The sequence below is a fragment of the Pseudonaja textilis genome, chromosome 8 (assembly GCF_049901715.1).
Source record: "Pseudonaja textilis isolate UNSWEBS1 chromosome 8, rPseTex1.2, whole genome shotgun sequence".
In the NCBI taxonomy this organism is placed as follows: Eukaryota; Metazoa; Chordata; class Lepidosauria; order Squamata; family Elapidae; genus Pseudonaja; species Pseudonaja textilis.
Window position 1 is genome coordinate 19020437 of NC_141997.1, and position 24091 is coordinate 19044527.

The 24091-nt window shown below is 38.2% G+C and overlaps 1 protein-coding gene across 1 annotated transcript in view; it reads left to right on the top strand.

Moving 5' to 3' along the window:
- Positions 1–24091, top strand: part of ATP10A (ATPase phospholipid transporting 10A (putative)) — a 140271-nt gene that overhangs the window by 14980 nt on the left and 101200 nt on the right. The gene's annotated exons all lie outside the window — the stretch shown is intronic.

A 24091-nucleotide genomic window follows, 5' to 3' on the forward strand; every position in this document is an offset into this window, starting at 1 on the left:
GGTTGAAGCTGAAGTATTCATTGACAAGTAGGACATTGCAATATATGATTTTATACACTATACTTAGATCGGACCGAAGGCGGCATAGTTCTAGGTTTTCTAGGTCTAGAATTTCAAGTCTGATCGCATAAGGTATTCTGCAACGAGTAGAGGAGTGGAGAATTCTTCTTGTGAAATATTTCTGGACTTTCTCTACTGTGTTAATATCAGATACATAATGTGGGTTCCAGACTGGTGAGCTCTATTCGAGTATTAGTCTAGAAAATATTTTGTATGCTCTAGTTATTAGTGTAATATTACCAGAGAAAAAGCTAAGTAAGATAAGGTTAACAACTCTTAATGCCTTTTTGGCTATGTAGTTACCGTGGGCTCTAGCACTTAGGTCATTAGAGATGAGTACTCCAGGATCCTTCACAGAGTTTGGATCATCAACAAGGTCTTGACTATTCAGCCTGTATTTTATCTTCTGATTTTTTTGTTGCCAATATATAGGACAGAGCACTTATTTGTTGAGATTTGAAGTTGCCATTTGTTTGACCATTCTGATACATAGTCAAGGTCTTTTTGAAGGGTAGCAGTATTTATTGTCTGTGGTGTTGAATAGCTTTACATCGTCAGCGAAGAGAATGCAGTTGCTCTTAACATGATCACAAAGGTCATTTATGTAGAGTATGAAGAGAGTTGGTCCTAGAACACTGCCTTGGGGGACACCACTGTTGACAGGTACAGAATTTGATAGGACGCTCCCAATTTTGACCATTTGTTGTCTATTTGACAGGAATGCTTCTATCCAGTTATGCAAGTGTCCAGACATATTGTAAGATTTTAGTTTTAGGAGTAGTTTGTCATGTACCACTGAATCAAAGGCTTTACAGAAGTCTATGTAGATTGCGTCTATTGCTTTGCCCTGATCAAGTTGTGTAGTCCATATGTTTTTGCAGTGTAATCACTGTGCCACAGAGGCTCCTTATTAAGCTGAAATAATGCAGATAGTCCTTGACTTCCAACCACAATTGAGCCCAAGATGTATGCTGCTAAATGACAAATTTGTTAAGTGAGTTTCACCTCAGTTTTTGACTTTTCTTGCCACATTTGTCAAATGAATCACTGCAGTTGTTAAATTAAGTAATATGGTTAAGTGAATCTGGTTTCCCCACTGACTTTTGCTTTTCAGAAGATCAAAGGTGATCACATGACCCTGGAACCCTGCAACCAACCTAAATGTGAGTCAGTTGTCAAGCATCTGAATATAAATCACGTCACCATGGGGATGTTACAATGGTCATAAATGTGAAAAATGGTCATAAGTCATTTTTTTCAGTGCCATTGTAACTTTGAATGTTCACTAAATGAACTGTTAAGGCAGGGACTATCTGTACTGAACGCCATTGGCCCTATAATTCCTGAGCCTAAAAAAATCAAGAAGCATTCTAACATACCTAGCAAACCACCAATGGTAACCTGGGTGTAGGTTTACGCAGATCATATGTTGAACATGCCTGCATTCTGAAGCACAGAAATCTAGATTTCCTACCAAAGACACTTGTTTTAATATTTGCAAGGGGGAAATGGCTTCCAATGTATTGCTCAAGAGCATCATGGAGAACAATTGTGCTTCATGGTATTGATAAATAATATACATACAATATTGATCTGTACAAGTAGCAAAATATAAAAATAGATCAAATCATTTACATACACGTGTAGATGTTTATTGCTTTTATTCACCACTGTAAAAAGTGTCAGTTCTGATTCAGAAGAAGAAGAACTTGAATTTCTGGCTAAGATTACGCATGTGTCTGATCAGAGGTTTGAGCTGGAGCAGATATATAAGGATGGCACTTTTAATGCCTTCTTGCAGAAACACTGCATCAATACTGTATAATCTGTAGTGAGATATGATTTTGGAAGGGTATAACTTTTGATGCTGATGATTCTGTGCACTGAAAATAGATTAATCAGAACATTTGAGCTGGAGCAAACCTGTTGGCCTTTCTTGATCCCCTTCTTTTAAAAAACAAATTAACGTAAGTACTTCTGCAACATCAGTTCAGATGGGCTGAAACTTGGCAGGAGTATCACAATGACAATGCTATGAAAGATGATGCAATGCAGCAGCAATAGCAGTTGAAATAAGGGCAACAGATGTTAGTCCTTTGTAACTTCCATTTTTCTTTCTTTTCAAAGACTTTTCTTGGCCATTGTACTTGGAGGCTATTCACAAGTGTGGCTTTTGTGAATTGGGTAGTTTCTGGAGTAGTTGAAGCTTGGCAGGGCACTCTGGTAGGGCCTGTATTTTGTCACTTGATGTTCTTCCACTGACTGGCTTCAGAAGACATAAGAGATGCTGGAAATAGATGTCAAAGTGCCCGGAGCCTGGCAGATCCTAGGATGCCATTTGCTAATGCCAAACCTGAGCAAGAATACACAATATGTCCTGGGTTTGCAATGTTGAATGTTCCAAGCTTGGAACAATATTCCTGCATTTTGAGTGTTTTGCCTATATTCAAACCACAATGGGATCTAATATCCTAAGTTCATGACTTGCTAATTTTTTTAAGTTTAAGCTGATTAATATGCTGCTGTATGTGCTAAATTTGGGAAGGTTGACTTTTGACAAATGTAAAAGCACGTGAAGTGTTCCTTGAGTCCTTGGCGCTTTCCCCTGGATGTAATTTGCCAGTGTTGCTTTAAGAGATGTTGTAAGAAGGCCAGTTCATAATGTAAATATGGTGTCATGTATTCGTACATGTCAAGAAAGTGCCTATGTCAAGCATATTGGCAGAATAAAGGTACCTTTCTGTATTGGGTCTTGTTATGGTTAATAGGTTCTTTCACTCATTTCTGCTGCTTGCTTGTGAGATATTTAAAAAAACTGAAATTCTCTCAAATTCTGTCCGTTTATTGTAAAGCAGTGAACCAGTGGTGGGATTAAAAAAAAATTACTACCGGTTATGTGCACGTGATTTGGTGGGCATGGCTTGGCTTGGTGGGCATGGCAGGGGAAGGATATACTGTAAAATCTCCATTCCCTCCCCACTCCTAAGGGAAGGTTACTGCAAAATTGAATTCCCTCCCCACCCCACTAACCTGCTTTCCAGCTCCAGTCTCCTGTGCAGGGCAACAAAAGAAGACCCAGCCAATCAGCTGGGACTCTGGAGGCAGAGAATAGACGGGGATGAGGCCAGTCAGAAGTGGTATTTACCGGTTCTCCGAACTACTCAAAATTTCCGCTACCAGTTCTCCAGAACTGGTCAGAACCTGCTGAATGCCAACTCTGCACTGAACCATTCAGCATGAATTCTTATACTACATTGGAGTGAACACTGGAACAAATGAGGAAGTTGAAGCTTGGCTTAAATTTCTAATTTTCCCTATCAGAGGAAAAAGGCTTTTAAAGTTCGTATAAAGAACTAGAGCAAATTCTTTTTGCTTTGTTTTCTTTGGAAAATAGATGTGTTAGATCTCATTGTAAGAGAACATCATAGGTTGAAAAGATTTTCCCGTTGGTGCTATGCAGATAAGCACTGTCACACTGTTTCGGATTTCCTTTTCTCTAATTAACTAGAGAAAAACACAGAAGTATGCATACAGAAACACATACACACGCATCTTGATACCATCTATTGATTTGTGTGGCTCTGGGGTGCGAAGGCTCACACATTGTTCTCCTGGACACTCTGTTTTTTGGTTTTCTGAGCTGACAAATAAGTGTTATCACTTTAATTTCTGAGACATTACATTTTAACAACTTTATGTGAAGCAGTAACATGTGAACCGCTGAGGAAGAATATTGTAAAAAAGGACCAGGAAGTGGAAATCTTTAAATATGTTTACTTTTGTCCAATGTGATACTTTGTAACTGTAAAATACAGTATGTAGAAATATATTACTCAGGTTCAAAAAGCTCCTGAAAGATTTGAACACTGAATGTTTCCCAACAAAATACAGTTCAGTGGTGGGAAGTATATAGTTCTGTGCTGAAGTAGGAAAAATGAAATGTACCTTATTTATATCCTGTCTTTATTATTCTTACAAATAACACAAGTTAGTAAATATCAACACATCTTCCCCCTTCTATTTTCCCTACAACAATAAACCTGTGAAATAGGTTGGTCTGAGAGACACTAACTGGCCCAAAGTCACCCAGGTAGCTTTCATGGCTACGGTGGGGCTCCTGATTTATACCTTGATGTCTTAATAGCTACACCAAACTGTATAATGATAAGATATGCATTAAATGGCTTGGGAGCAGTCCTTGTGAGAAGAATCTGGATGCCCTGATAGATTAAGTGTGAGCAACAGGTGCCCCCTCAAAAGGCAATGCAATCTTGTGTTGCATTATCAGAAATATAGTGCCAAGATCAGAGGAAGTGATAATCTTGCTGTACACTGCAGGTCAGACTTCACCCAGTGTCCAATTTTGGTTGCTACATTACAAGGCAGATGCTGAAGAACTCAGAAGTGTGAGGAGAAAACCAACAAAGATGATTGTGGGCCTCGAGGCTAACTCCCGTGAGAAACATAAAAAACTGGTTATGTTTAGCTGAAAGAAGAGAAGGCTAAGGAGGGACATGGAGGCAATCTTCCAATATATGAAGGGATGTCATAGGGCAGAGGTTCTGGATTTAGTTTTCCATAGTCGTGACAGCAATAGCATTTAGACTTATATACCACTTTATAGCCGTCTCAAAGTGTTTTTCAGTGTCAGCATACTGCCCCCAACTATCTGGGTCCTCATTTAACAATCTCAGAAGAATGGAAGGCTGAGTCAATCTTTATCCAGTGACGTTCGAACTACTGAACTGCTGGCAGACAGCAGTCAGCAGAAGTAGCCTGTGGTGCATTCTAGCCATTACACCACCATGACTCTTAGTAAGACAAGAATCAATGGTATGAGCTTCAGTTAAAAAAACTGAAGTAAGAAGGAATTTCCTAAGTATTAGAGTTATTAAGCAGAAGAACAGGCTGCCTCCTGGCATTCAATCATTGTGTGTTTTCAAACAATGATTGTATAGCTGGGATGGTCTTGAGAATTTCTGCCTTGGGTAGAAGATTACCTGAGATCTCTTCCAACCCTGTGATCCTGTGTGAGTCTATTGAAAAGTTGAAAACATTAGGCCTCCTTACCCATGAATGCTTAGAGATGATATTGGATATGCCAACATTTCCTATCACTATCACTGAACTGCGTGCTATTAAGAGATAGACTCTACTTGCATGAATGCCTGAGGCAACCCGTGGGCCAGCACTGGGCCACGGTATGCCAGAAACCGATCTGCACAAAGAAGCGAAGCCCCATCTACGGGATGCAGGTAGCAAATGAAATCACACACCCTCCAGTCCACAGAAAAACCTCTCCATGGAACCGGTCCCTGGTGCCCAAAAGGTTGGGGGACACTGCAGTGGTGGGATTCAAATTTTTTACTACCAGTTCTGTGGGCATGGCTTGGTGGGCATGGCAGGGGAAGGATACTGCAAAATCCCCATTCCCTCCCCATCCCACTAACCTGCTTTCCAGCTCCATTCTCCTGTGCAGGGCAACAAAAGAAGATCCAGCCAATCAGCTGGGACTCAGGAGGCAGAGAATAGATGGGGGCGGAGCCAGTCAGAGGTGGTATTTGCCAGTTCTCCAAACGACTCAAAATTTCAGCAACCGGTTCCCCAGAACTGGTCAGAACCTGCTGAATACCACCTCTGGGCCACTGTTTCTCTGATTAGTCCACGACCTCATGTTCTCCTGGCTTTTTAATACTGTTCTTCCAAAGAAAGTGAAGAAACCCCTATCAGAAAGGTTCTTCTTGCCAAACTCAGACAGGCTTACACTATCCTGAAAATCCATCCAACTCAAAAAAAAGAAAAAAAACCTCTCAGAAAATTATTTGGTTATTTTTAGCAAATGTGTTACATTGGCTATTTTCTATTTCAAGGTATAGATTTTTTAAAAAGCCAGGGATCTTCCAATAATAGCAACAGTGTTATCCTTAGTGTATGATCAAAAATACAAATGTGGCCATCACAACAGTACATTGTGTGTGTGTCTGTGTGGTGTGTGGTTTTTTTTTTTATGGTGGCTACATTAAGAAACAAAAGCCAAGAATACCTTTTAAATTAGGTTTTACATCAGAACAGAAGTTAGTAGAAACTTCTTCCCTTGTCTGTAAATTTTTCTTATAATGGGCAAAAGATGAACTGATTTTGATCAAAACCATGTAAACCTTACCCTTTTTCAAAGCCAGTCTTTTTGTCTGAAATGAGCGATTTTTCCATGACTAGCAGTGCATTTTTATATATATATTTATTCTGTTTTCTTTTTTTCTTTAGCCCTTAGGGCTATAAGGGAGTGAAGTTACATTCCAAAAAAGGAGAAGGTTTCAGTTTCCTCCATTATTCACACTATTTTTAGAGGAAGTATTTTAAGCTTTATTTTAAGGTGATTTAAAAACTTTCTAGTCAAAGAACTACTGTATTTAAGTAGCAGGAGTGTTTCACTTGCCATAGACCCAAAAGAAGGCCATATGTATCGATATCCCTGCTTCAAACTATCAGCAGAAAATATGGAGCTAAGATCTTGTGGATAGGATCATTTCCAAGGTACATTTACATCCTACCAGCCATTGCCAAGAGTACAGTGAGGTTCATTGTCTCAAGTACAAGTAACAAAAAGCCCTGGGAGCTCACTTTCATGTAAAATAAAATCATTGAAAATCCTTTCCATAAAGGCCCACTTGCAATCAGCTTGGGCATAAGTATCTTCTCAAGATAACCTGATGCTGGCACTTATTTCATGGGGTTATGGTGAAGTTGAAGTAGATACAAACTATAGAACATGTTGGCATGCTAAAAGCACTCTTTATAAATAGTAGTCATAATGCAACCAATTTAATAATAGCTACTATAAAAGGGAAAGAACAGTGTTCCTCTGGGAACCTTGAATAATATTGCTGTGCTGCTTGGATGACTTTCCTCATTGAATTTCTTCCCTTGGATCAAGCTATTGGCATAGTAGCCAGGCATCATTTCGTGTTAAATCATTTTATAAATTTGCACTGCCAGATGGGTTTATTTGTATGTCGTCTTACATGTTTTCATTAATAGCATAGATCTTATTTCAAGATCTTTATCTATCACCTTTCTCCTGTTGAAAGATCTTTAATTATTTCCTCCTTTTAGCAGTCTCACACAGGGCAAGCAGATATTGTTACATAGCAGTTATCGTATTTTAAATCAGGGGTGTCAAACTCTATTCCATTGAGAGCCACCTCAGGGTTATATTTGATCTCAGGAGGATGGGGTGGGTGTGGCCAGGGATGGTGCCTATGGGAGCCTGAGCACTCAAACCAGGCTCCCACGCTCCTTTTTTTGTCTGTGATGGCTTCCTGCAACCCTCTGCCAGAGAAAACAGAGTTCAGGAGGGCCACCGCAACCCTACCGAGCTCCATTTTCACTGGCAGAGGCACCATGGGCCAGTCCTTTGCTGTTTCCAAGGCAGTCCCACGGGCCAGATCTAAGCACCCCATGGGCCAGATCTAAGCACCCCATGGGCCAGATTCAGTGCCCAGTCCTTGAATTTGACATTCCTGTTTTAAATGAATATGAAAATGTATCAGCCTGGGACTGAACATTACAGGTGAAGACTTCCCTTCCAACAGTGACATCACAAACCTTCAGGTTAGATCATTCTGTTATAGCTACTTTACAATAGCTATAAAGCATCAATATTATCAGCTGCAGGATAGATGGAATCAACAGTATAGGGTTAACTTTTTCTGTATCTAAAAAAGCAAGGCCAAAACAACTGTCCTCCTGCCTCAAGACAAAACTCTTTCTTTGGTCTTGAGTCTGCCTTCTTGAGAACGGTCTGACTAAATCCTTGAGAGTAGAAAGGGGAATGGAGTAAAATAGAGATAGCATCATAAAAAGAGTGTGTAGAAGGGCTTCCAGTTTTAGTGAACTGAATATGGTTCTAAGAAAGTGGAGCCAATGACCACGTCCAAGACTAAGGAACTGGGGAATAGATTGATTCTTTGGAACCCCTGCAGATAAGGAAACGATAGGAGACACAAAATTCAAATATTTAAGAATAGAATATTTGATAAACAGAAACATAGGATTTTATACCTGGTAAATAGATATGTCAAATATCTGGTTTTTAGGGTGTGAAAATGATCTCAGGGTTTGAGTGAGTTACAATCTGAATTTACCTTAATAGCAGAAGAAATACAAGTTTCTTGTCTATGGATGCAATACTTTAATTTATTCTACATTCACCAGAGGTTATCCATAGGTCTGTGCTGGGTGCCCAAGGAAGATGTTGATAGATTGGAAAGGCTTCAGGGGAACATATGTAATCTTATGTGAAGAGGTTTTCAACCACTAAGCTTAACTATATTATAGGATACTGGTACTAATATTAACACTAACGCTGTACTGTACTGTCCTAGATTGACGCTATACTACTGTATCAGAAATACCAAAGTGCTTTTGTGGTGAAAAGTTCAGTCAGTGATATCATTGTTGCCCAGGGGATGCCCACTTGGGGGCTCCTTTCATGTCCGCATTAATGAGACCACCAAAGTGGTACCCATCTATTTATTCGTGGTCACCTGCTTTTGAACTGCAGATTGGCAGGAGCCAGAGCAAGTGACAGGAACTCACCCCTCCACAGGGCAGCAACCAGGACTTGAACACGAACTTACCAGTTGTCAGTCCAATATCCTAACCATGTGCGTCACTGTGCTCCTGCTCTAAGTTTAATTATCTCTGCATTCCCCCCCCCCTTTATCATACAGTTTAACTTAACTAAGAGTAGATTCAGATATGATACTGCTCTTTAATGAGAACAAAATGCAAAGATCTGTTTGTTGCTGTTCCAGAAGGTGAGATTAGCTTATAAATCGCTGTAAAAGGATAGAATTTGGGTAATTTTAAAATGGCACTGAAAGCAAGTGCCTTAAAAACTGCAAGTTCTTCCTTACAGAAAAGTCTGTGACAGAGGCTGCACAACACTTCATCTGTTGTAGATTCTCTTGATCTTAAATTGCTTCACTGATCAGGGGTTAGGCCAGATCACTTCTATGGATCTTCAGCTGTGTGTGATTTTTCTACTTCTGTAACATTTACTTTGATTCCATAAAGCCTATGTTTCATTAGTTCTATGTCAAGTCCCATACTGCAGCATTCCAGAGAAACTGGAAAATCCCTTGCCGTTATTTTCATTGGACCCACGCAAGAATGCCAGTTTGAAAGACTTCTGTCTTTTAGAATATAGTTTTAAATATGGAATTTTTACCCTATTTCAAACAGGTATCAGCAGAACAGAGTTTACATGTACATGTTACTCTGGAAAAGTGGATGGTTCATTTATCCAGGCTCTGAAAAGTAGTAGTATAGCAACCAAATTGGATGTAACATGTTCTATTAATACAATTTGTATTTTAACATAGTCACCCTTGGAATCTGGAAATTTCAGCTCCATTGGGCATGTCAAGTGCTAAATACTTTGAAACCAAAACACACATCACAAAAGCCCATCTAGCCAATTAGAGTACCAATGTAATTGTGGAATGGTGGTTTCACCAGTATTGAGTCAAATCTGTGGTTCAGAACATTTCCATGTTTCATTTTTTGACTGCATGTTTGAATCTTCCTTCAGTATTATTTCAACAACTACTTTATCATTTTTATCAATTTGTGTTCTTTCTAATTATACTCTAAAAGCTTTGGACACAGATTGACTGGGAAAGAACTGTGTTTTTCAATATTTAAATAAATACTGGTTATTTCATTGTATATGGAAATTTCAGCTAGTACAAAACACTTTAGGGAATGCTACATTGGAATATAATTTAGATCTATAGGGTAAAGCTTTGATTGCATGAAAATGATTTTAAAATAATGCTGAACTCTGCTGGAATGGGAAATACAAAAGAACCATTATAAGCCTGTATCATTCTGAACTTAGATAATACTCAATCAAGATGACATTAATTCTGTTCCCACAGTTGTATTTGCTTATGGTGGATAAAGTGAGAACAGGAACTGTTAAGGACACTTAAATTGTTTTAGCTTCTTTATATCCATTTGTCACCCAATCTTAAATATAATTGGTTGTATTTATCAAAAACAGTGCTTAATTGTTGTTTTTCATTAAGTTTGATAGAGATTTTTATAATGAGGAGGCTTATTTTAGAGAGGTGTTGCCATGTACTTTTAAGTGAGACAGTTAAATGCAATGTATGCTCCTTTGAATTTAAGTCATGATAAGGATCATGATGCATTTTTTTCAGTTTTTTTTTTACAATTATTGGGAAGTTAATATGTGCTAAATGTAATTTGCACCATCAGTTTGGAGAGTCACCTTCAGTTTGCAGATTCAAAGAGACTATTTGCACATATGTTCTATCTATGAGTAACATTCATAAAAGAATGAATCTTCAAGTCTTTTCAGAAATAAGTTCAATGACATTCCTTAAATCTGGAGTAGATTTTGATATTTTTCTCTTAGCAATTGGGAAAATATTGCTCAGCTCCTAGATTTTTTTTTCTTTGCACCTATTTTTCTAGCTTTCGGAGTACTAATTTATCACTGTTCCACAAATAATTACATCACTTCCTAATTCTATGTTTTCAAAGCTGGAAATTTTTTCTTTTCTAAATCTAGCACTACTTAAATTTTGTGTCTATTTTACCACCTGTCACTCTGTTCAAGCAGGAAGACATTTTTTAGCAATATTTTTTTTCTGGCTCTGCTAATTGTTGATGTCTTGAAAGTTTTTATTACTGCCCAGATTCCTTTTTTTAAAACGCCAAAGAAGTTTCTATACTCCCAGAAAATTAGTTTCCTGGAAAGGAAGGAATTAGAGCATAATTTACTAAAAGTGCACTTGCATAATACTTCTTTAAATAAAGAAGTGATGCCAGAATTATTAGATGTCTAGAGCCTAATTCAGTGAACCACAAGTATCCAAGAAGATTTTGTTTCAAGTAAAAATGCAGGCCATTAGAAGTCTCCTACCAATTACCTACATTTCTGGAGATCTAATATCAGATATGTTTGTGGGAAATATATGTAGCAATTTGTCAGGTTATAACTAAGTATGATCTAGCCCAGTGGCCCCCAACCGTTTTTGTACCACGGCCCGGTACTGGCATCACAAAATGATCCACGGACTAGTACCGGCATCAGCACACATGACCAAGGCAAGGCGAGCCGAGCGACCGGCCAGCCAGCCGTCCCCCGCTTCTCCCCGCCACCTTCAACTCCTCCCTTGTACCTTCTTGCAGTCGATGGGCTTTTCCGGCTCTTTCTTAATCTCCTCCTCAGTAACACGAGACTCCACCGCCATCGGGACATCTCTTCGTTCAAAGCCGCCCCCCCCTCTTCAACGAAACTAAGGTGCAAGGATTCCTTCAGCACCCAAATGCCACTTTCCAACAACCAATGACCGACAAGCTCACCCGGAAGCACTTTCTCAAGCACCGTCAAAACAAGATGGCAGCGCCTAGGCAAAGTAGGCAGCCCAGTACAAAATGATCCACAGACCGGTACCGGTCTGGGGCCCGGTGGTTGGGGACCACTGATCTAGCCTGTCTGATCTGGAAGCCAACTTTTTTTTCTGCATTGAATGGAACAATATAATCTGATTTTTTTTTAATGCAGAAAGCTATGAATGCATGAAAGAAGGTAAAAATAACAGAACTTGACAGGAAGTTACAAACAATTGGCTTATAACATTATGAATACTTTGCTAAAATTGAAATAGCTGATAATGTAAAATATATCTCCTTTTGTCCCTCTGAATGAACCTGTCCAAAAACTACCACTTGTAGCAAATGAGGGTCACCATGTAAAGTGTACCAAACTATGCCTCCTGCAAGAGTTACAGCTGGCTTTTTCAACAGCTTAAATTTTGAATTTAGAAGAACAATATTTGTTTACATTTTGAGTTGTACTTTATAATGTTGTCAGTTTTTGTTTATAAATGTATTCCAAATACATAATAAAATTGCATTTTAATATACACTATTAACAAACAATTTTATATGCTGGGCAACCACTTAGTCAGAAGTGCTAGAAGAACAGATCCTGGTAATTATCTTTTGCCCTCCTGTGTTTTCCCACCTGGATCAAACAGTTGTCTTTTATGGACACATCTATTTCTTTACGTTGACACATCTGCAAACATACAAATAGTTGAAAACTTCATCCCCTGCAATCATTCTTTAAAATTTGCTTCAATGAGACCAGTGGAAACATTTTTAAAAACTTGATTAGGACATGTTGTTCTGGGAAAGGAACAAAGCATTGAAGAAAATTAGTCCCCCCCCACCCTACACACACACACACAAACACCCACCCACACAGCAGGAAGTCAACTAAAATAGTCCTCACCTGTTTTTAAAAATACATGGACTGAGGTCTTCGGAGACTAGTTCAAAGCATTGCAGGTGAGAAAAGGTTTTGTTTTTCCAACTGGATTCAGTCCTGAGTAAACTAGGATATTTGTTCCATCAGAGTCTGAATTGAAACTTGTGGTCACCCTGCACTCCTGCTTAACACCGTAAAATAAATTTTTAGATGACCTGTGTGTTTGTTTGGGAAAATTTCCTGCTGTATTCAATAGAACTTACCCATAGACTTAGAAAGCTATGTTTTCTTGTAGTCACAGCATATATCCAAGTCACAAGATACTGGTCATAATTTATTATTATAATCAGTAACAAGATCAGTGCTCCAAGTATAACTTGAACACATTGCACAATTACAATCTAGATTCTAGAACAAACTCATGCAGATATCAGGGTTTCATTTGTAAAAATAAGGATATCTGGTCTCTGTAGAATATTTCTGTTCCTAGTAATCATAAAGATTCTGGTATCCTATCTTTATTTTTTTAGCTTATTGTATGTCTGATCACTATACAGGTAGTCCTTCACTTATGACCACAACTGAGCCCAAAATTTATGTTGCTAAGTGGGACATTTGTTAAATGAGTTTTGCTGTTTTACTACCTTTCTTGCCACAGTTGTTAAGTGAATCATTGCAGTTGTTAAATTACTAACATGGTTGTTAAGTCACTCTGTCCCAGCCCAACCCACCTCACAAGATGGATCTTGTAGGGAACATAGGAGGGCCAGGACCTTAGCTATGTTCATCATTTTATAAGGTAATAATGGTGGGATAAAAATCTAATAAATATGACTAAAAATAGAGAAAAGAACAATTATGCAAAACCTATGGATTTTAGCTAACTGGCTTGACATTGCAGTGCATAATTATTTGGCTATCCTTAGAAAGAAACCACCCACTTGTAAAAGTGTAGCCAATATGGCACTGGTCTACTAGAATCATTAATAAAATGACATTCCAAAATTACAGCTTTATAATCATTGCCAATCTCACTAGAAATATATTCTTAAACTGTGGAGGTCAGGCAATTATCTATCATGCTGCACTCTGCACTAAGAAGCAATAAAACATTCTCACACTGTAATACCTAAAAAGGAGGGAATATTGCCACAGTGCTTATTTTTGTTAACCTTCAAACATTATCCCTATTGATGTTCTCTCTCAAAGAATCTTCAAAATAGAGTGGCCATTTTTCATGAGTGGGAAAAGGTTTGCAGAAGTCTCTCCTTTCTTCTTTAGGGTTCAGAGCAGATTTAGGTAGTTTTCCAGAAATATAGTTCAACTGCTACTGTAGTGAGCCTTAAAATATGTAGCTACTATTTTCCCCAAGATGAGATCCCAAATAGTTAGTGTTAAGTTTGTGTAATGAGAGGCTGAACCAGAGCATGAGTGCAACAAATACTTTATTATAACAATAAAGGACTGACCGTGCTTGCCAAGCCTAGAACTGGCTCGCAGCGATCAGCAACTGGTTGGACCCCGCAGCCTGCTTTTATAGCTGGCTGCTGGGGAGAACCAACCAATGAGCGAGGGGGAAAACCGCCCCCGCAACGCGAACGGACCTGAGTGGGAACTCCTAGAGTTCCAGGGACATAACAGTTAACTTATGAAAACTGTAGGATACTTTTCAACTAAAACAAGATTTTACAGTTGTAGGCAAGTGGGGGTGAGGGGTGGGAAATCAAATAGCCTAAAATTATTTCTATGTATAATTTAAAGAAGCTGGCAATAACTTCCAGTTATAGGCAAGTGGGGGTGAGGGGTGGGAAATCAAATAGCCTAAAATTATTTCTATGTATAATTTAAAGAAGCTGGCAATAACTTCCAGCATGCCACAAAAGCCTTCAAAGAAGTGAAAACAAGACAAGAAAGCCTATTGTCAACCTTCTTGTTTCACTCTAGAATTTCTGTGTGGAAAAGGAATCCTCCCTATCTTCCTTCTTTCCAAATGTCAAGTTTGCACAGCGGCTGCACCCAGTACTTTGCACACACAGAGATTATTGCTCTGCTGTTCTTTCCTACCAGCAAAACAAGTATTTCCAACGTAGCCTTAAGAAGAAGCCATCAGACTTGCTCTAGCCAAATTCTGACAAATTAAATGCCTTTGATGTTATTGGCATTATTTACTGATCTAACCATTTTGAATCTACTTGGAAGACAAGCACTTTGGGTGGGAGCTTTGCAAAGGCTCTTTTATCATGCCAAAATTGTTCATTTTTTTCAGTGTTTCCTCCCTTACGATTATAAAATGCCTGCTACGTTTTTATTCTGATGTCCGTAAATATAACTTTGTTAAAATAGATTAGATATAAATCTTGATAGCATTGCTGACTGATAGACATTGGACTTCCTGTTTTTCTGTAAGGTAGGTTTGACAATGTCCTTTGATGATAATATTACTGTGCATAATTTAGTGGAGGATTGCTTCATTTAACCCTTACGGAGATCTGTAATGGAGTTTGACAGGTTTTAATTAAAAGCTGGTTGTATACAAAATCAGGGCAGATTTAAATTAAATCTGAGATCCATTACATTTTCAGGGGTGGGAATCTATCAGTTCAGACCAGTTCAGGCGAACCCCTTGCTCCAGATCAGCTGGCAGCAAACAGTTTGCTGTGACGATCATATGGGCTTGCCCACCCGCGCCTGCTCTTTCCTGTGCTTTATTTCCTTTTGTTAGCACACAGCTGATTCATGTGGCAGAGCGATTTGCCATGCCTCAGCTGTTTTATTCACAGGGACTCCTGTAGAAGGTAAGTATTAGAGCTTTTTTAAACATGGAGCACACAGTGCCCGAATTGGTTGTTATACTGGTGGAATCCCACCCCTGGACATTTTCCAATGTAAAGGTGTATGCGGTACAACCATGGCCACATTACATGCAATGAAATGCATTCAGTTAAAATAATTCGTAAACTCTTCCATTTACATACCTTTGGTGGATATTTGGGAGCAAACCAATGCAATACATTTCTTCATATCTAAAGGAACAATTCAATTTAGAATAACAGAGGAGTCATAATTGCCACATTACAGTAAAGACTGGTCCAAAATCACTCCAAAAAGTTGTGGATGCACTAGGACAAAAACCCAAAGTGAAGTTTGGCCCAAAATAAGTGTCATACCTAGCCATCACTTCTCAGATACAAATGTAGAATTTGCTCTTAAGAAGCCCATTATTAAAAATGTTGTTTTTAAATCACTTTAAACGCTGGACATGTTTGGTCTTGTGTCTTCCGACACAAGAAATTAGGACACTGGTTTGCACACTTCACTAAGAAAGTGATTACCACAAGGTCATTTATGTGATTTCTTTAACATGTTCACCAGCAAACATGTTTCTTGAACATATTTGTTTCTGAAAATAAGTAAATTCAGCCACTGGCATAATGTAAGTCAGTGTTTCTCAACCTTGAGAAATTTAAGTTGTATGAACTTCAACTCCCAGAATTCCCCAGTGTTCTGGGAATGGAAGCCTACACATTTAAAAATGTCAAGGTTGAGAAACACAGATAAAAGTTATTTCAATCTGTGTAATCACGTCAAAGAGTTGTTGTGGGAAACAATGGGAAGAGGAAACACTATGCATAATTACTTGATCTTCTGAACAAAAGAAATTTGTGGTAGAAATCTAATATATACCTGTGTACATGCTTGATGGGGGCTCACATCATAGCAACTCTTCTTCTTCTGTAGTTAAATGTTGCCTGTAATAACAAGTATTGACAATATTGAGAATACAATTAAGTGAAGAGAGATCTCCCCCTCTTTTTATTATCTGTAATTCAACTCTTGACATCATACATTTTTCTTTTCAAGGTCTCAGTTGAAATTTCAATAGATTCAGGAATAAAACATCTTTACCTCACCAACCACACTTTCTTCAAGACTATGAAAATAAGCTTTGGGAAAGTCAGCTTATTTTCAGTTCTTCTCTTTAGACCAATATACAGTGAATAATTTTGATTTTGCAAAAAAATTTCATCATTTAGCTCACAAATTGCCATTAGTATAGGCTACTTCTAGATATAATGTTCCAAACAATCCACTCATGAATGCCATCGGATCTCTTGTGTGAGAGTTAATTTCCTGCTTCCTTTTTTTCTTCAGAACAGCTGCTGCAAAGTAGTTGGTGTGGAAGTATTTTGCAATTTCAACATTAGCCTTTATTTCTGGAAATTGAAGTCTTTGGCTATGAGGGGCTTCAAATTAGCATTGCAACTGCATGTGATTAGTTGGAGCTTTTGAGTTTCTTGAAAATTTGTTCTCATACTATATACAGTACATATGTAGTGTTAATTGTGACAGGTCTGCCTACTAGGCATTTAAAGTAATTATAACAGTTTCAGCTTTTACTGCCACTATTTGCAAGTATTGAGAAACATTTGCATTTCTCGATTTAGCTGTTGTTTTGTAGAATCATACAATTGAAAGAAACACTTATGACACCAAATCTAATCTCTGCTGAATGTTAGGAACGTAAATTAAGGCATCTTGTATAGATGGCTGTCTTACCTCCTTTAAAATACATCTTGTAAACCAGAAGTGTCAAACTAGCGGCATGCAGGCTGAATGTGTCATGTGCAGGCCATGCCTACCCCAGTTCCACGAATAGGAAAAACATCGCAAAAATGTCATGTGGCAGCCACGTGACATGGCGAGTTTGATACCCGTGATGTAAAGGGAAGCTTGCCACTTCTTGAGGTCATTGGTAAAGAAAACCCCATGCTTGAGGACCAATAATATCTCTAATTTACTCTCAATCCTGATCAAGATCCAGGTGAATAGCTTTTTGATCCTAGTTAGTTGTATCCTTTCCCATTTATTCCATACATTATATAGGCAATTATTTCTGTAAGACTGTCCTGCTTGAAGGGACTGAACCAATTTTATGAAATATGTGCTGTCAGCCATACAAAGGAGTTTTTTGCTCTTTGACGGCAACAGTAAATAAACTAGACTGAACATGAAAATAAGGCCAACCAAATATCTGTCTGGAAAGAACTTTTTTTTCAATAGCAGGACTCATTTGTGTAAGGATTATGGCTTATTGTGTCATTTAATTAGCAGCAGCAGCAGAAACAGATTGAACAATGAGGTGCAGTGCCAGGTAGATAGGCAGGTTATAGAACTAGAGGCTGGGACCCAACAATATGCCTCCATAACCTTTCCACTCACTGGTCTTAAAAACAGCAAAAGTTGAAGCCAGCATTAATGTTTGTCTGGCATTTATTTGTTCATTGTTCATTAATCTATCCCAGTCATGCAGAGAAGACATGTTAGATTGATTTGCTTTGAACTGAGCTCCTAATGACATTGGTAGGATCAGCTCAGAAGTCTGTTCATTATTGCAAGAGACATCAAGTTATGGCTTGTGCCTGGCCACATTTAAAAAGATGAGAGCTGAGAAAATGAATGATGCCCCAATATAAAGTTAGCCATTGCTATTCATATAGCATAATAGGGTGGTAAATCTCATTGGGAGGCCATTCATGTCAGGAAAGCCATCAAGTCACTCAAGTCACCACGCCCTGTGATATGCTTAAAAGCCATCCAATTGGAGTTGTACTTCAAAGCAAATTTCTGTTTCAAGTAAAGAATTGGTTGTGATGGGTTGATTCAATTGAAACTTCATTGAAGATTTTGCAAAACTTTGCACAAATCTGTATTTATACCAACTCCTTCTTGGTTCATTTATTCTTTAACCTTCATAGCTATTTTCATTGTTATAGAGAGAAATACAGAATTGTATGTGTGTACGCATGTATTTCCAAAACTAGTTGATCGGGTTTGATAGAGTCACCTTATTGGCAACATATACATTTAATAAATAAATTGTTTTCATGTTCACGTCCTGCTAATTACAAGTATTTTGATAACATACAATTAGAATAGGTACAACTATTACAAATATTGTACCTTATGGCTAAATTATGTCTCCAAAAGAAGGGAAATATATACGTCATGGTTGAACTGTGGAATTCTTCATTCTCTTTGAGCTTGGTTGTTTGCCTATATTAGCCAACTAGATAACATCATCAATACTATGAGTGTAAGGAGCAAACACACTTAAAATTGTAACTAAGACTCACAGTTGCCAGACTGCCTGGAAAACTAAATCTTTTTTTAAAAAAACAAAAAAGAAATTTTATTAATTTTACAATTAAAAACAAATCATCAACACATACACAAATAGAAAAGCCAGAAAAGCGCAAGGAAAAAAGAAAGAAACGCAAAAAGAAAAAAGAAAGAAAGAAAGAAAAAAGAGGTGAACAGTTAAAAACATTCTCATTTTCGACAGTTTGTAAGATCTTTTCTTAATTTATATCATATACGCACATCTTATCCACATCTATATTTAGATTACACTCATATAAGTTTATCCCATTCTTTTTTACTTTATGATATAAAGTCTATCTTTGGTCTAACCATTTATACCAGCAATTCCAATTGTTATAATATATTGAAGAATCTTTGTTTTTAAGGGATAAAGTTAGGGAAAACTAAATCTTCTACCGGTATATCCAAATCCATTTATAAAATCATGAATGCCTCTACTGAATTTAGCAATTCTGGAGACAAATAGGATAATTAAAAGAATCCAATTGCTCCAGTGCATCTAAAATTAATAGTTGTTTAAGTTGAATAAATATAGATTAATTTGACCGGCAAAGTCTTCCCTAATGCTGCTAATAAAATTTGATAGTAGGCAACTTGGCAATTGGTCAGTTTAAATTATGTTATCAAAGAAATTAAAAATTAGGTTCATTTATAGGAATAAATAAGTTTTTCATACTTATAGCCATCAGCTGAAGTCTTGACCAGAAACTCCAGCTTAGAGAATAGGTATGAACATTACTTATTTCATAAATTAAGAACCCAACTCCATGCCTCGGGGAAAATTTTATAGCTTTCCGAAAAGCCAGGAAGTTTGGGGCCAACTCAATCTCAGGGGTATAGTGTTCTAAAGAGCAGTATCTGTGATAGTAAAATGATCTGCTTCCTGGATCCTATTAGGTGATATTCTTGAATAGATGACACCTGGAGGATGCCTCTACTGCTTGACTAATGGGACAAGTAGAATCGGAGAAAGAAGGTCCCAGTATAATGAAAGCCAGAGAAGCTAACAGAGCACAATTGTAAAATGGCTATGCAAAGGTATGCCTATAATTCCCCACATCAACATATTCTCTTATTAGTTGTAGCTTTCAGATGTTCTTCAACATCAATCCCATGTAGAATGTTCTGCAGTAATCCCCTCAGGAGATAACCTAAGTGACTAAGTTCAGTGCCCATTAATCCAGGAAATGATACAATTGAGACTTGAAGCAAAGTTGTGCAAGCCCTTCTGACCACGTCTCCTCAAATAGGAAATGTCCAGAAGGATGCTCAAATGCTTCTGTATCATCCAGAAGTAAAGATATTACTGTATCCAGAGAGTCTTTAAAAATTTAAGGCCATTCAGGCTTGCTAGAGTTGAGCTGAAGACTGTTTTTCTCCAACTAGAACCCTATATAGTCTCCAGGAACAAAGAAGTAACCTCAACAGCACTGTTAATCAGCCTGTAGCAGAAGTACATAATGCAATCAACATATTGATAATACATTGTGGCATTAAATGACCTCAGTGGCTTAATATTCATGTTAAACAGGAATGGAGAGAGCATTGTGCTTAGAGGGAAAGCAGGAATGCTGGGTTGGATCTTTCTATCAACACTAGCTGGAGCTGATCCCTAAAGAAGGAGAACAAAGCTAACACTCCTAAATCCCAAAACTTGTCCAGAATATTGATAGCAAAAACCACTGAATAATTAAGGAAAACTAAGATGGGACACTTATCCAATCCTACTTGCACCAGAAGTTATCAGAAGAACAATCAATGTTGTTCTTATAGCTGCCCCTGAAACCTGATTGAAAGGGATGTGGATGATCTACATCCTGTAGGGCTTTCTGAAGCTTTAACAAGATGTCCTTTTCAATAAATTTCCCTTAAAAAGGAGATGTTGGAAATAGAATTAAAATTGTCCAGTATGCTCTGGTCCAGCAATGAAGAGAGAATCCACCATCTCCTGATCCATCTGTAATACTAATGAATTCACCACCTCAGGTTCTAACCATATATCATTTCCTAAGAGGCTGTAGCAGACCAAGACGGATATTGATTTACACAGGTGTCCAAGGTTACAGCTCAAAAACCTTGCCCAGGATTGCTTGAGACTAACAAAATCAAACTTATCCCAGGTTACTAGAAAAGACCAAGTCCCAGTCTATTACATGGAACCTGTAATGGCTCCATCGGAGCCCGGTTTGGAGGAGGAGTTGGAACTGGGACCATCCAATGGGGATTGCATGTCTCTCTTGAAATGTTTGGAGAAGCCAGGGGCTGAGGGTGATGTTGTCCAAGCCCCACTCAGGCATTGGGGGAGGTAGTTGATCAGATGGAGAGTTCCCTGCCTTCACAGATACAGGGAAGGATAGTCTGCTGACAGGCAGTAGTGCTGTTTAGCAACGGATCCTCTCTGATAAGGAATAGCTGCCTCCACCATTAAATCCAAGAGCACAGAACATAAGCATTCAGGGCTGCAAGACTACTTGGGAGAAGGTTGCCCCACCCCTCCTTACAAGGAACACATGAAGTGGATTGACTTAAAGAGAAGCCATGGGGGAGAGTCTTTGCCAGGAACCATTGTTTTTTGGGGGATTACACTTCCCCGGCTTTGCCTTTTGCCTTGTCCTGCCCTGCCCTGAGGATTGCTTTTCTCCTTTTGCCTTGCCTAGCCTTGAGGATTGCCTTTTGTCTTGTGCCTTGACTTGGCTTGTGGACTTACTTATGCAGGTGGATGGGACTTGAGACCAGGGGTGGGATTCAGCTGGTTCGGATTGGTTCCGGTGAACCAGATGTTAAATTTCCATCTGGTTCACTGAACCGGTAGTTGAACCAACCGTATGACCCCGCCCATCCCACCCTACCCCTCCCAGGAGTCTCCACATGGCCTGTTTTGGATGCAGCTAAGTGCAGGGTCCGTGTAGAGGCTCTGGGAGGACAAAAAACAGGCCTCCCAGAAGTCTGGAAACGGGCCTGTTTCTGGCTTCAGGAGGGCTCCAGAGCCTGGGGAAGCCATTTTCATCCTGCCAGAGGCTTGAGGGAAGCCTCCGGAGCCTGGGAAGGCAAAAAACGGCCCTTGCAGAAGTTCTGGTAGGCCACGCCTATCATGGCCACCCTCATGATTTTTGAATCCTACCCCTGCTTAAGACCCTGGAACTTGCCCTGTGAGTGTGTTCTGCTCTGTGGACTTTCTTTGTTATATATGGGCTGTTGTTTGGGGGACTGAGGGTGGCTGCCTTCAGGATAGCATGAGGTGGAGCCTTACCATTCATTGGAGCTCCGTTTGTTGGAACATTTACTTAGAGCAATAAAGGACCTGACTTGCCTTGATGACCTGAGTCATAATAGGACCCACAAAATCCATAATTCCAGAGGGGAATTTCTATAATCCCTTTCTCTTCTTCTATTCATAGTGATGCCATGGCAATCTTTGAGGAAACAAAGGTTATGATGAGCTTGAGATATGCAAAGGAGTTATTCCTTTTTCTAATGAGTATATTAAGTGATTCATGTAAGTAATTGCTGTCTTTTACAAGAAAAAGAAGATGCTAAACAGGAGAAAAGAAGATGCTTAATAGGAGAATTTAATAGAAAAAATAAATAAACGAGAAGAGATTACATGAACCATGACAATTAATTTTAGCTGAGTAAAATACAGTGAAATACAGAATTAAAAGCTTGACTTTTGACAAAAAGTTTAAAATTGTAAGGAGACTGAATCACATTTTAAAGATGGTCCCCAAGTTCAACCAGATATGCTTGAGAAGTAACCTTTTGACAGAACATATTTCGATTGTGATCAGAAGGTTTGAGGCAGGGGAGTTACACAGCCAGTTACTTAGCCATAAACAGTTTTTATTTTTTTAACTCCAGGTCTCCTTGGCTTTCTTCCTATTTCTATTATAGCAATAGAACTTAGATTTATATATCACTTCATGCTGCTTTACATCACTCTCTAAGTAGATTACAGGGTCAGTATAATGCCCGCAACAATCTGGGTCCTCATTTTATCGACCTTAGAAGGATGGAGGGCTGAGTCTACTTGAGCCAATCAGAATCAAACTGTCAGCAGAATTAGCCTGCAATACTGCATTCTAATCACTGCGCCACCATGACTCTTATATCTAGTTCTGGTGTAGAATCTGTACAGGTAGTCTGAGCACTGCATCTCCTGTGTTTTTTCTATATTTTGCAGAGAAGTAACGCCATGTAATAGTAGCTGAAGTAACTGGAACTTACCTTCTGGTTAAGATGTAGACATGACCATGAAGCAAAAAATATGTTTTGTTCCATCCCAACACATACATCTATTTACAGAAAAAAAAAAATTTTTATCTTTTATATTTCTTAACGGCCCATCTCCCTTGGAGAGGGGCTCTTTATCCTAGTTTGGGTGATGCATTTGTTTGGAGAAGGATGGTGTATAAATAACCATATTGGTACATTGTTAATTTAACAACGCATCTCATCATAGCAGGGAAATGGGGCATAATATGGTAATTTAACCTTTAACCTTTTCTTTCCATACCTTTGACTCTGTCAACTGTGAGGGTACCTTGTACATTATGCTGACCCACATTTAATCATTATTTATTAGATAAAGCATAATTTGCTTTATGGGGCATACAAAGTCATAGCCAAACATTAACAAATACCTACTGCTGAATTTACAAGGCATTGCCCTGAAATGAAATAAACCATACTGCAACTTAATGCAAATGTGAACACATTTAATCATCATCCTCACTGTAGTTACCAAATATTGGTCTTGTGGTATATTTCCAAATAGCAAATAATGCAAGCAGTAAACATATTAGGAAGTGAGGTCACCTGAACTTTTCTACATTTACATACATTAACATATTTCACATAATATGTGCTTTTGCATGTATGTGTTGGCATTGCAGATTATATGTGATCTGACAGTCTCCATTGTCTTTAATTGCAGATATATCACTATTGCTAAGTGTTGTATCTAATGTTTTATGATGAATGTATTTTATAATGATCTCATCCCTTTCCTAAGAGGTCTCTAGGGGACGTGCATAAGTGCACCAACGTGCCTACCATCCCTATCCTATTGTGGTTTTTTTTCATATTTGTATCCATTTCATGTATTCATAACCATGTTTATACTAATACATGTTATCTAATAACCACTTGACAAAATAAAATAAGTAAAAATAAAATAAATGTTAATTATCTATATTGTTGTATGTACATTGAGAGCTTATGCACCAGAAACAAATTCCTTGTGTGTCTAATCACACTTGGCTAATAAAGAATTCTATTCTATTCTATTCTATTCTATTCTATTCTATTCCATTCCATTCCTTTCCATTCCATTCCATTCCATTCCATTCCATTCTGATATTTTATATAACAATTATTTTCCTTGTTATGTTATGTTACATTTTATTCTATCTTTTGAATAAATCCAGTACAAATAATCTGTTGTACTGGATCAGAAATTACAACATAGCAAAGAAAGCATATTTAGGTATTAGCAATAGCAATAATACTTGGACTTATATACTGCTTCACAGTGCTTTACAGCCCTCTCTAAGTGGTTTA